Source organism: Ahaetulla prasina, chromosome 1 (assembly GCF_028640845.1).
Source record: "Ahaetulla prasina isolate Xishuangbanna chromosome 1, ASM2864084v1, whole genome shotgun sequence".
NCBI classification, from domain to species: domain Eukaryota; kingdom Metazoa; phylum Chordata; class Lepidosauria; order Squamata; family Colubridae; genus Ahaetulla; species Ahaetulla prasina.
In genome coordinates this window covers 273,846,157-273,859,721 of record NC_080539.1, presented here as the reverse complement: position 1 = coordinate 273,859,721, position 13,565 = coordinate 273,846,157, and the positions used below count along the sequence as shown (strand labels likewise).

General features: G+C 39.3%; 1 protein-coding gene across 5 annotated transcripts in view; it reads left to right on the top strand.

Annotated features, from left to right (window-relative positions):
* Positions 1-13,565, top strand: part of GALNT18 (polypeptide N-acetylgalactosaminyltransferase 18) — a 397,689-nt gene that overhangs the window by 144,324 nt on the left and 239,800 nt on the right. The gene's annotated exons all lie outside the window — the stretch shown is intronic.

Below are 13,565 nucleotides of genomic sequence, written 5' to 3'. Positions count from 1 at the left end.
AATCTTTATTGAAGTAATTTGGCATTTTAAAGACCCATTGGTATGCTTGCTTAACTACTTCGATATTTCTTATTTGAAGGGCTATTCAATAGTTATTGAATAGTTATTTTGGTAACAATGGCTGCCTAGTTTAGGCAATACCCCTACTCCAAATCATTGTGCCATTTCCTTTCCTACTGAAATTCCCAGGAGCTATTTTTTTTTCTTTAAGTGATAATTCTTGGATTTGCAAAGAACTGCAGAAATAGGAGTTAAGTTGAGAATTTGGTGGAAACATCACACTGTTTATTAATCTGAATGAAACAAATTTCTGTGGAGAGGTTAACGGTCCTTGTGTCCATCACAAATTTGGGATTATAATTTCCTTAATTCTTTGTTACCAGCCATGCTAGTCCATGCCACATATATCTCAGTTAAAACAACTTGGTTAGGCACAATGAACTCTTACTGATACTATAATGTTGAATATAAAATTTGGGGGTCTCTTGTATAAATGTTTATGATATATGGTATCCAGATAGTAATAAGAATTTAGCAGGAAAAGATCATTAACATACCAGTAATATATTTTTAAAAAAGCGACTCCAAGGATATTTGTGGCATATTTGATGAGTAAGAAAAACTCCAAAAAGAATTTATGTTTACCCACAAGAAAAATCCGTACAAATACAGACAGGACCTTTTAATCATGATTTATGGAATAAACTACAGTGGCTACATTTGAACAGAATACTAAATCATAACATAATGGATAATGTTATGAGGCAATTCAGATATAATTTGCTAAGCTAAAATCAAGTAACTTTATGCCTTGATACTGAGGAGCAATTAAAAAAGAATAGGATCCACAGTTGTTGGGACATAGTAGTCAACTATGGCTACTATACCTGGACTGCAAAAATCCAAATAAGGGCCAGAGAATACAAAAGAGAATTCAGAAAACTTGCATTCTTTTTTGCTATCCAGTAACAATTTGGATTTCCGCTGCCCAGATACAGCATCCTTTTAAAACATGTATTGGATATTAAGCTTCCATTGTAAATCAATCTATCTTTCTTTCTCTTTCTTTCTTTCTTTCTTTCTTTCTTTCTTTCTTTCTTTCTTTCTTTCTTTCTTTCTTTCTCTCTCTCTCTCTTTCTCTCTCTCTTTCCTTCCTTCCTTCCTTCCTTCCTTCCTTCCTTCCTTCCTTCCTTCTTTCTTTTCCCCTTCCTTCCTTCCTTCCTTCCTTCCTTCCTTCCTTCCTTTTTCATTCATTCATTCATTCATTCATTCATTCATTCGATTTATGTGCCACTCATCTCATATAGAGGCAATTAAGCTTGGGCTAATAGATGTACTTGCAGTCCATTTGGTAAAAAGGCCAAATTTTTTTAAAAAGTGACATAAAACAATAAATGATACAGACATTTTCCCTGCTAGGAAATGTGGTTATTAACCATTCTCTGTTACTATCCTGTCTTGCTTCTTCAGATTCTAATTCTGTGGCCTCTTGACTTTTATATGGCGATATGTGAATTGAGAATGTCATCTGTCAGGTCAAAATTCTGAGAATTATGTGACCTTTGGCATTTCCTATTCTAATTAACATTGTTGTGCGTATAAAAAAATTATAAGAATGATTAAGGAAGGGTTAATTGTTATTTACTAATATTTTGCCTAATTTTCCTTTCAAAAAGAAAGGCATTTGACAGCCTGTATTAGTTTTCAAATTACGTGAAGGCTTCAGATGCTTAAAATGCCACATTATTTTTAGCTACAGCTGTCAGACAAAAATAAATGTCTTGAACTTTGGCATCTGTATATACATTTATAAGAACAACTCTGCTTCAGTTGTTTCCCTAAGGATTAGAATATCAAGTACATTCAGCTATTCCTAGTTTCTTTTGTATGCAACAGAAAACCAGCCTTATGGAATAAGAAACTGAGTAACTGGTCAAATCATGACAAGGTTGCATAATCCATCCACATAATTTGTACTGCATGGTAGAGAGCATTTATCAATAAAAGGATGCAAATTGATATAAATTCAACTAAAAATGAAAAAACTCCATACAGCTAGTCCTCAACTTTATAACCACAAATTTCTTTTGCTAAGTGAGACAGTTGTTAAGTGAATTTTTCTCCATCTTACGAGCTTTCTTGCCACAGTTAAGTGACTCACCGCAGTAGTAGTAGTAATAATAATAATAATAATAATAATAATAATAATAATAATAATAATAATAATACAACAACAACCACAACCACAACAACAGAGTTGGAAGGGACCTTGGAGGCTTTCTAGTCCAACCCCCTGCCCAGAAAGGAAACCCTACACCATCTCAGACAGATGGTTATCCAATATCTTCTTAAAAATTTCCAGTGTTAGGGCATTTACAACTTCTGCAGGCAAGTCGTTCCACTTATTAATTGTTCTAACTGTCAGGAAATTTCTCCTTAGTTCTAAGTTGCTTTTTCCTTGATCAGTTTCCACCCATTGCTTCTTCTTCTACCCTCAGGTGCTTTGGAGAACAGCCCAACTCCTTCTTCTATGTGGCAACCCCTGAGATATTGGAACACTGCTATCATGTCTCCCCTAGTCCTTCTTTTCATTAAACTAGACATACCCAGTTCCTGCAACCGTTCTTCATATGTTTTAGCCTCCAGTCCCCTAATCATCTTTGTTGCTCTTCTCTGCACTCTTTCTAGAGTCTCAACATCTTTTTTACATCGTGGCGACCAAAACTGAATGCAGTATTACAAGTGTGGCCTTACCAAGGCATTATAAAGTGGCATTAACACTTCACGTGATCTTGATTCTATCCCTCTGTTTATGCAGCCCAGAACTGTGTTGGCATTTTTAGCAGCTGCTGCACACTGCTGGCTCATATCTAAATGGTTGTCCACTAGGACTCCAAGATACCTCTCACAGTTACTAGTATTGAGCAAGGTACCACATATACGGTACCTGTGCATTATGAAGTTAGTAACTTGGTTGTTAAGTGAATCTGGCTTCCCCATTGACTCTGCGTGTCAGAAAGTCGCAAAAAGTGACCTTATGAGACTACAACTGTCATAAATATGAGTCAGTTGCCAAGCATCTGAATTTTGATCATGTGACCATGGGGATGGTTCAATGGTTGTAAGTGTGAAAAATGGTCATAAGTCTTTTTTTTCAGTGCTGTTGTAACGTAAAATGGTCATTTAATAAACTGTTGTAAGTAGAGATCTACCTGTATTGTTAATTTCATGGACCCTAGGTTTCTGACAAGTAAACATAAAAAACAATTGCTACCAACCTGCTTTCCATTGAGTACCTGTATACTGCACAAATCAAAAAGAGGGCTGTGAAAATATTTACAGACCCCTCACATCCTGGACATAAATTGTTTCAACTCCTACCCTCAAAACGATGCTATGGAGCACTGCACACCAGAACAGCTAGACACAAGAACAGTTTTCTTCTTGAATGCCATCACTCTGCTAAACAAATAATTCCCTCAACACTGTCAAACTATTTACTAAATCTGTACTACTATTAATCTTCTCATCGTTCCCATCACCCATCTCCTTCCACTTATGACTGTATGGCTGTAACTTTGTTGCTTGTATCCTTACGATTTATATGGATATTGATTGTTTCTGATTGCTTATTTTTACCCTTTGACTATCATTAAGTGTTGTACCTTATGATTCTTGATGAAGGTATCTTTTCTTTTATGTACACTGAAAGCATATGCACTAAGACAAATTCCTTGTGTGTCCAATCACACTTGGCCAATAAAAAATTCTATTCTATTCTATTCTATTCTATTCTATTCTATTCTATTCTATTCTATTCTATTCTATTCTATTCCATTCCATTCCATAATTAAAATGAACTGAAGTAAACTCTATTGAAGGTTCAGAATGGAGACTTGAACACCACAAGTAAAATAGGGGTGACAGAGTACCCCAAAATTCTTTCATGTCTTGGAAACATTTGCATGATATTATGACTATTGCTGACCATAGCTACAAGTGACTCACTTTGTTATATTCTTTTTAATTATAGCTAAAGCACAGTCAGAGTAAACCAACGAGGGAAGCTCTGAACATATAACTAGCCATTGATTTCCTCTGATTTATTTCAACCTGGATTTATTCCTCATGTTTCTTTATATGCTGTAAGTTCGATAAAATAGATAGTAGAATCAAATTGCAAGTGCTGTCTTCTGGGGCAGTTTAATTTACATGAAATATTCTGCCTGGGCATTACATATCTGGTTTGGTGTTTTTTTTTCTTGGAGTGAATACAGAAAACATGATGGGTACAGTATATTAGCAGATAATGAAGATCAATCAGAATGATTCAGAATGTAGATAACTTGTGGGAACCAATTATATTTGTGCTCCCAAAGAATCACAGTATCTGTCAATCTTATTCTGCATCAATGATTGCTTATTCTTTTGAGTGATCCTTCAAACACAGCTCAAAGAAATGTGTGTAAATGCTTTCCATAAGTTTATTACTGATGTTGAATATATTATTATGATTGGTTGCATAGTCAGCCAGATGTTTAGACTTCATTTGGCAGTTTTATGCACTTACTGACACCTTCCCAAAGACCTGGGATAGACTGATGTTGTTTGATGGTATTGGTGCAGGATGTAAGCTGTTGCAAGTACAGATGCTTTTTGCAATTGACTGATGGTGATTTTGTCAATGCTGAAGGTGTTCAAATGGTGCTCCAGATGTTTTTGGATTGTACCTAAGCAGTCTATTACTATTGGTATTATCTTTGCTTTCTTTTACCACAGTCATTTTATTTCTACTTGCAAGTTTTTGGTATTTTATGATTTTCTTCATTCCTTTAAAAGATGAAATGAATAGCTAAAGTTTAACAACGCCAGGTGTAAACCAGTGATCAAAAGAAAACCTCTGAAGTACATGTAGTCCATTATGTAACCATTCATTTAGCAACCATTGAAAGTTACAACAGCACTGAAAAAAGTGACTTATGACTCATCATTACACTTACAGCCATTGCAACATTCCTGTGGTCACATGATCAAAATTCAGGTGCTTGGCAACTGGCATGTTTTTACATCCTGGGGTCAGGATCATCATTCGTGCCCTTCCTAGCCAGCTTCTGACAAGCAAAATTGATGGAGGAAGCAGGATTTACTTAATGATCACAGGATTCACTTAACTGCAGTGATCCACTTAACTACCCTAGCAAAAAAATAAAAATAAATAAATTGTAAAATCAGGCAGGATTCACTTAGCAGCTGCCTTGCTTAGCAACGGAAATTCTGGTTCCAACGATGGTTGTAAACCAAGGATTACCTGTAAACAGAAGCATCAGAGAAAGATAGAAATATTTCTGTCTTTCTCTGTTGACCAATGAAGAAACATGCTGGTAACCATCAAAGGGAAGCTCCGGGAAAGCTTTTAAAAGCCTTCCTACGAGAGTTTGTATTGCATTAGTCTCTGCATGAATTATCAGTAAGCCTTGGAAGGAGGGCAGTGACAGGTGAAAAAAATTGTTACACAGTAGGAACCTATTAACTTCCTTGTCTGTAATTACCTCTGGTTTTTCCACAGCATTGGTCTTGTATAGTACAGTGCTGTAATATTACTGCAGCTGCTTGCTTGGCTGATTTAAAGAAAATACATCAAAAGTTTTTTAAAATAATAATAATAATAATAATAAATAAATAAAAAGGGTTTTTTCCCCCATGACATTCCCTCTTGATATGCAGATTACCTCAGTTGATAATAAAGACCATGTAGCAAACTTGTGATTTTCCCTTGAATTCAAAGGCTTTACCCAGCAAGACAATGATACCAGCGTTGTAGAGGCTGACAATGTTACATGGTTTGACCTAACTAGGGGGAAAAAAAACCTGGGCATTTACAATTAATAATATTTCAAGAGTGTTCATTAAACCTGGGAAATGCTTAACTAAAGAAATCTTTAATTGAAAGTGCTGAAGGTGGTCCAGAGTTGTGTTACAGTTTTCTTATCCATTGATTGTTTCTTATGCAATTTATTGAATAAACTACAATACGGTCAGGCCTTTTACCGCTAAAAAAATAAATGCTTCTATTAACAAAAGTCATCCTAGTTGGAAAGCAATTGTTTATAATAACGATTGGAGGGTCATGATGCAAGTTACAAGCGCCTTTGTTTTCTCAATTCACATCTGGAGCTAGCTTACCCAGTTAGCTTTCTGTTGTGCCTTGTCCGCTCTCCTCTCCTCAGCTGGGTCCCTCCCATCTCCTGCTATCTGAGCCAGAGTCTGATAATGAAGAGGAACGGCCTGGCATGCCTCCAGCCTCCAGCCCTGGCACCATGCCCGGATAGAATGAGCAAACAAACCTCCTTCCTACAGCATGTGAGCACGAAGCCAGCCACGTGCTAGAATTGCCGGCAGCAAATCAGGAGGACGGAAAATCACAGTGGAGGGATCCCCGCTTCCAGAGAATGGAGAGGCGACGTCAGCAAAAGGAAGGGAGGGGCAGACCTGGATAAGTGCTGAGTCATGGAGCCACACCCCATGGCCTATATAAAGGATCTGCTTTTTGGCATTCCTTGAGTCAAGCAAAGTCTCATCTGGTTTGCTGAAGTCACCCCTTGGATTCCTGCCTGCCCTGAGAACTCTGACAGGAATTTGGCAAAGCTGCAGAGGCTTCGTGGCCACGCTTGATACAGACTTCCCAGACCCGGCCGTCGGAGGACGAGTGGGACACGACACTTTCTTTCTGGTTAGTACTGGCAGCTGCTAGATCTGCTTGGAGCTCCCAAAACTCAACCCTGTGTGGAGCAATCAAGCATCAGGGTATCACTAATCCTTCAGATCAACTCATTCCATGCAGAATTCTTCCATACAGGGTTTCTAGAGCATTCCAAAAGCAGCTCTGGCTCCATACAATATCAGAAATGTTGGCAAGCTGATCTGATCCATTTTCAGTTTAACTATGGTGTAACTGAAACTGAGATGCTACTGTTCTTGTTGAGATGGGCAGTTTGTGATGGGGAAGACAACTTTTGCCTACCTGGCTGTTGAAGGAAATTTCTAAGATGACAAAGTTAAGCAGGACTAAAATTACTATAGAATATGGATAAAATCAAATTTCTTTGCACTGTACCAAGAAGAATATAAAGTACCTAAGGCCACGTCACATTTTTCTTTCTTTGCTTTTTTGCATGGATGCAAAATAATTTTTGCTTTATGCCATAGAAGCAGATTCAGTAATTTTGGACTCGTTTTCAGCATTTCAAATCATCAGAAGTAAAGAATAATTATAAAATGCTACCCAACTAATTCTGCAATTTGGAGAGTGACAATCTAGTGTGGAAACTCCCAAGCTAAAGATGTGCAACTTTTTGAGGATGGGAATTTGATCTTTAGTATCGGGGGGTGGGGGTGGGGGCAACACTCCCAGAAAAGAACAAAAACGATGGGAAATCAATATTACATTTGATTTAATTTTTAATAAATTTCAGTTGACTGAATATTATTAATAAGATTACTATCAAGTCCCACATAGCTGGCAAGATAGTAAAAATGATGTGGATCTCGGGAAAATGTCTTTAATGCAGCAAGTGCAGAATCTTAAAAACTGAAAGCATAAAAACCCAGGAAGCCACTAAATTAAACCAGCTTTTGGAAAACACCTGTATTCCCAGAGTCTCACAGCTGAACTGTGTTGTCTCTTCTTACATAAATGTTGTTCAACATTTTCTTCCCACAGATTCTTCTTATAATGTACTCCCTACGATAGCACCACAATGTTCTCTACATCAGGGGTTTCCAACCTTGGTCCCTTTAAGACTTGTGGACTTCAACTCCCAGAGTTCCTCAGCCAGCTTTGCTTCCAACCCTGGGAGTTGAAGCCCACAAGTCTTAAAGGGACCAAGGTTGAAGATCCCTGCTCTACATAGTCTGTAAAGAATTCAGGGCAGTATTTGTAACCTTGGTTTTCTTAAGCTCCATCTGTGGAGATGTTGGTGGAAAGTATCAGAAATGTTAGCTGGCTGATTTTATCCACTACATTTTAGTAGCGCATTCTGCTCAGAGTATGATTCAAGCTTCTTTGTTAACCTGAATTAAACATGTGTAGAATTTAATTATATTCTGTTTGAAACCATTTCATTTTTAAAATAGCACGCTTTCGCTCACCTGCGGTGGTTAATTTTTGATGAAAATTTAAAAAATGAATTAATCTACATGTGAAAGAAACAAGTATATTTAATTCTTCTTTGATCCTTTAGAATTCAGAAGGTTGTACTCACATAATTCCCCAGAAATAAGGTTGGCTCAAGGAAGTCTGTTTTTTATTTAGCAATATGCTGATTTCATAGATTGTATTAAGTCGTAACTTCTTAACTAGTATTTCCTCTGGGATTTAAAGAGAGATGTTGAACGGGATAGGAGACTGTGATTGCCCCATCATCAGATGTCAGTGATTATGGGCAGTAGTGGGTTTCAAATCCCGTCACTACTGGTTCGCTCCTGGGCACGCACGCAATGTACCACTTCTGGGCATACCACTTCTGCACGTGCACAAAGACGTCTGGGTGGGTGGGCGGAACCTTCCACTGCCACTGCTACCAATTCACTCAATCCGGCGTGAACTGGTAGCAACCCACTGCTGATTCTGGGCCAAGAGTAGCAAATGATGAAAGCAACATTGTGTTATGTAATGCAAATTCTGCCCTTTTCATATATGCATCACAATGTCACACATACCCTGGAAAGGGGTGGAGTTTGCACTACCTTTATCATTTTAAGAAAATGTTGACTCTTGTGGACACCCCTGGTTCAGTCTGAAACATTAAGATCGAGAATGCCTTCAGAAGCATATGGAATATTTGCTTCCAAATAAAAGAATAGGCTGCTTTTAGGAAAGTGCAATTTAGGATTATACTGACAAACTAAATATGCTGCGTTAGTGTGTTGCTCATCCTTTAATTTTAATCAAGATATTCTGTGATTAGTGAAAGCATTTTGCTGTACTTTGTGATGAGCTTTAAATATCAACCTCTCAGTTTTTAATAGAAATGCCTGTGAAATTTTGAAGCTATTGGAAAACACATTTCTTCTGTTGCCCCCTCCTCTTTACATGTGAACTCAAGCCCTTTCTCATCTTAATTTTTACAAATACAATAATTTTGATTTAGAAATGGCTTGAATGTCAGAAAACAGCCTTGAAAATCATTGTAATGTTTTCTGAAAAGAACAGAGCTAACTCAAATTTGTTCTGATTTTCCATAGTTAACAGATTCTTCCGAATGAAGTTGGAAGGCAAAGATACCAATTATCTATATGTATTTAATTTAAATACATACAGATAATTGTTTATAAATAAAACATTGTGAACAGAATGGGAATTTCCTCCATTTCAAGGCACCAAATGGGAAACTTTCTTCCAGTAAACATGATTGTTAGAAGCACAGCCAATTGAGATTAGATTTTCTCTAGACTAAACACCTATAAAATTATCCACTGTGTTGTTGATCTGATACAACTCTAATGGAGGCTTCACTGTTCAGAAATCGAGGTCAGGTCCCCTGCACATTTCTTGCTATTTTCAAGCTGAGTAATTCTCAACTTGGAGAAAATAGCTGTAATCAAACAACAGTCGAAGGAGAAATACACAAGTGGGTTTTCTTTGTATTTGAAAGGTCAGCAGTGCTAAAAACTGAAATGCAATCAGAATTTAAACCTTCCCCTTAATTTTTTAAAAAATAATAAATTAAAAAGACCGTTAATATTTTAATGAAATTCTTTGTTAGAATTAAAGTTGCTCTGAAAAAAATATCCAGGATTGCTTTAGTTGTACCCTGTTCTTTTGCAAATTATACTGGCAAATTGCCTCAGCAGTTTCCACTGCTGGGATCCTATCTACCCATATGGCCACCTTATATTTTGATCCTTTTTTTTTAATGGATTCAGTCTAACTTGGCTTCCATCTGCTTTGTCTAATTTGAACCAAGTTCACTTTTCTGTTCTATCCATCCTTTGCCTGATGTACCATCTCAAACTGTGGTGGTTTCACTTACAGTATTGCACTAGACCAAGATGTAGGATACTTGGTTTTAGCTTTTAGCTTTAGCTGTGTGTGAATCCAGCCAAGTTTGTGTGAACCCAGCTGATATTAATAAATTGAGGTTAGACCACCCTTTGTCAGGTATGAACAACCAGGCCCACACCTGCAGTGTTTGAGCAATCTATTATGTTCTGCCTGTAATACAGGAATCTCCTTTGTCGACAGCCTACTTCTGGGAATAGTTGGTTAAGGCTCCAAGGAACTTGGTGGGGAGGTGTCATCCTTTTGCAGATACACAGTGACTCCCAACTAGATCTGTGCTTGATCCTTCCTCCCTGCCAGGCTGGGTTCTTCCCAAACACCCTTATCTTAATAGTTTGTGATTTTTATTATTCAAAAATTTCAAGTGTTGGTAATTCCACTCCGGACTTGCAGGGAGACTATAGCTGATAGTCATAATATAATTTGATTGCTTTGAGTTTAATGGTCAGCCTAACCACTGTGATTTTAAACTATCATTTATAGAATAGAATAGAATAGAATAGAATAGAATAGAATAGAATAGAATAGAATAGAATAGAATAGAATAGAATAGAATTTTTTATTGGCCAAGTGTGTGATTGGACACACAAGGAATTTGTCTTGGTGCATTTGCTCTCAGTGTACATAAAAGAAAAGATACCTTCATCAAGGTACAACACTTACAATACAATGATAGTCATAGGATACAAATTTAACACTTAATGATACATTAATGATAGTCATAGGCTACAAATAAGCAATCAGGAAACAGTATCAATGTAAATCGATGATAAGATTAATACTAGTGCAGATTTAGTAAATAGTTTGACAGTGTTGAGGGAATTATTTGCTTAGCAGAGTGATGGCGTTTGGGAAAAAACTGTTCTTGTGTCTAGTTGTTCTGGTGTGCAGTGCTCTATAGCGTCGTTTTGAGGGTAGGAGTTGAAACAGTTTATGTCCAGGATATGAAGGGTCTGTAAATATTTTCACGGCCCTCTTTTTGATTTGTGCAGTATACAGGTCCTCAATGGAAAGCAGGTTGGTAGCAATTGTTTTTTCTGCAGTTCTAATTAGCCTTGTGTGTTATGGAAATTCAGTCAGTTGTGGCTTATTTAGTAAATTCTTTGTGAGTGTTTAACTGTTAAAGCATTCTTCACTTTCCTTAGGCATCTTGGCTTTATGAGTTACATAATATATAATTAAACTTGAACAATGCAGTTCAATGTATCTGAAGAGCACAGGGGTAGGATAGCAGACTGAGTCACCTAAAGAGAAAGAATATGGTAAAACAAAAATACTTTGAAATGTATAATTAATAGTTGGTAGTACGCAAAGATGCATTCAGCATCTTGAGTAAATGGGTGCCCAGAAGAATTTTTTTTAAGTTTGGGAAATCCTATCTTGAAGTATTTTCTGCAGCCTCTTTTTGACCCCGGAGATTCTTGATCAGTATTCATTTGGAGGACACTAAAGCAAATTTGCTCCACAGGGAAGGACAGGATAGTTTGGAAAAGCTAAGGGAATTCTCAGCTTGGACTGAAAAAGTTGCATGGAATCACAAAGTAATAACTAAACCACCCATTTTCATGATACCATGGCAATATGATTTGATAAATTCCCATTATCAGAAGACCAGAAAGCTTATTAGAGAATAAAAGAAAGGCTATATAGATCAGAAGCAGAATGTATAGTGTGCATTTAGCAATTTCCTGTCTGGATTCTTGCTATTCCTGGTGAACTCTGCCAGTCTGATAAATGTTACCGTGTTTCTCCGAATATAAGTCCTCCCTGAAAATATTTAAATGAATGCGCAGCTGATCTCTATTTCCTCTTGTTAGGATTAGGGAGAACAGGCTGTTGGACAGGCTGTTGGGGAGGCTTCACGGCACGACATGTTTACTGGACCCGTGCCCTTCCTGGCTGGTACTGGCCACTCAGGCGGTGACAAGAGGCTGGCTCCAGAGGATTATCAACGCTTCTTTGTTGGAAGGGGTTTTCCCTGCCGCCTTGAAAGAGGCGGTGGTGAGACCCCTCCTTAAGAAGCCCTCCCTGGACCCAGCTATTTTGGGTAATTATCGTCCAGTCTCCAACCTTCGCTTTGTTGCGAAGGTTGTAGAGAGTGCCGTGGCGCGACACCTACCCCAATACCTGGATGAAGACGTCTATCTAGACCCGTTCCAGTCCGGCTTCCGACCCGGATACAGCACGGAGACAGCTTTGGTCGCTTTGGTGGATGATCTCTGGAGGGCTCGGGACAGGGGTTATTCCTCTGCCCTGGTCCTATTAGACCTCTCAGTGGCGTTCGATACCATCGACCATGGTATCTTGCTGCGCCGGTTGGGGGGATTGGGAGTGGGAGGCACCGTATATCGGTGGTTCTCCTCCTATCTCTCCGACCGGTCGCAGGCGGTGTTGACAGGGGGGCAGAGGTCGACCGCGAGGGGCCTCACTTGCGATTCTCTCGCCCCTGCTGTTCAACATCTACATGAAGCCGTTGGGTGAGATCATCAGTGGTTTCGGGGTGAGATACCAGCAGTACGCTGATGACACCCAGCTGTACTTTTCCACCCCGGACCACCCCAATGAAGTTGTTGAAGTGCTGTCCCGGTGTTTAGAAGCCGTACGGGTCTGGATGGGGAGAAACAGGCTCAAGCTTAATCCCTCCAAGACGGAGTGGCTGTGGATGCCGGCACCCCGATTCAGTCAGCTGCAGCCGCAGCTGGCTGTTGGAGGTGAATTATTGGCCCCAAAGGATAGGGTGCGCAACTTAGGTGTCCTCCTGGATGATCGGCTGCCGTTTGAAGATCATTTGACAGCCGTCTCCAGGGGGGCCTTCCACCAGGTCCGCCTGGTTCGGCAGTTGCGCCCCTTCCTTGATCGGGATGCCTTATGCACGGTCACTCATGCGCTCGTTACCTCTCGCTTGGATTACTGTAATGCTCTCTACATGGGGCTCCCCTTGAAGTGCACTCGGAGGCTTCAGTTAGTCCAGAATGCAGCTGCGCGGGTTATAGAGGGAGCTACACGTAGCTCCCATGTAACACCGATCCTGCGCAGGCTGCACTGGCTGCCTGTGGCCTTCCGAGTGCACTTTAAGGTGTTGGTTATGACCTTTAAAGCGCTCCATGGCTTAGGACCTGGGTACTTACGGGACAGCCTGCTGCTACCACACGCCTCCCACCGACCCGTACGCTCCCATAGAGAGGGACTTCTTAGGGTGCCGTCCGCCAAACAATGCCAGCTGGCGGCCCCCAGGGGAAGGGCCTTCTCTGTGGGAGCGCCCACACTCTGGAACGAGCTTCCCCCGGGTCTACGTCAAATACCTGACCTTCGGACATTTCGTCGCGAACTAAAAACACATCTCTTTTTTTTTTTTTTTTTACATTTATACCCCGCCCTTCTCCGAAGACTCAGGGCGGCTTACAGTGTATAAGGCAATAGTCTCATTCTATTTGTATATTTTTACAAAGTCAACTTATTGCCCCCCCCAACAATCTGGGTCCTCATTTTACCTACCTTATAAAGG